The sequence below is a fragment of the Arachis ipaensis genome, chromosome B04, assembly GCF_000816755.2.
Source record: "Arachis ipaensis cultivar K30076 chromosome B04, Araip1.1, whole genome shotgun sequence".
In the NCBI taxonomy this organism is placed as follows: Eukaryota; Viridiplantae; Streptophyta; class Magnoliopsida; order Fabales; family Fabaceae; genus Arachis; species Arachis ipaensis.
In genome coordinates, this window is record NC_029788.2 from 95,780,805 (window position 1) to 95,781,511 (window position 707).

The following is a 707-nucleotide window of genomic DNA, read 5'->3' on the forward strand; positions in this document are numbered from 1 at the left end:
GAACAAAATTAATATTTTTTTATGAGATATATTTGTAAGCTTTATTTTTTATATTTGTTTAAAAAATTGTTGGATTGTGAGAGTGTTCGTTTTTTTTAATAATTATACAAAAAATATAATAATGAATTAATATAAATATATTAATATATGTAAAATATATGTTATAAACATTAAAGTCAGCCACCAGTATAAAATATATATTAAAATATAAATACATATTTATTATCTATTATATACTATTAATTTTACAATCAAAATATGTCACATGTCACTTTTTTATTGCAATTAAAATCAAATTTTTCTCTCCAAAATTAAAGAGTTCTCTCCTCCTCTCTCTCTCATTTTCTCTATCTCTCTCATTTCTTCACTCATTCTAATTTGTCCATCAAAATGTACAACATGGCATTCTCTAATTACATTTAAACAAAATTAAAATTTTAAAATTGAATATAATTATATTATATATTATATTTATATATTACCAACTAATTTAATAACTAAAATAGAAATTTAACAAATTAAAATGTGTCACCAAATATTTTTTATTGTAATTAAAATAAAAAATTTTTTAGCTTCCAAAATTAACAAACTCCCACTCCCATTCTTCTTTTTTATCTTTCTCTCTCTTTTCTCTCATTCTCTATTTTTCTCTACCATTTTGTTCTACAAAAAATAAAATTAACATAATATAATTTAAATAAAAAATC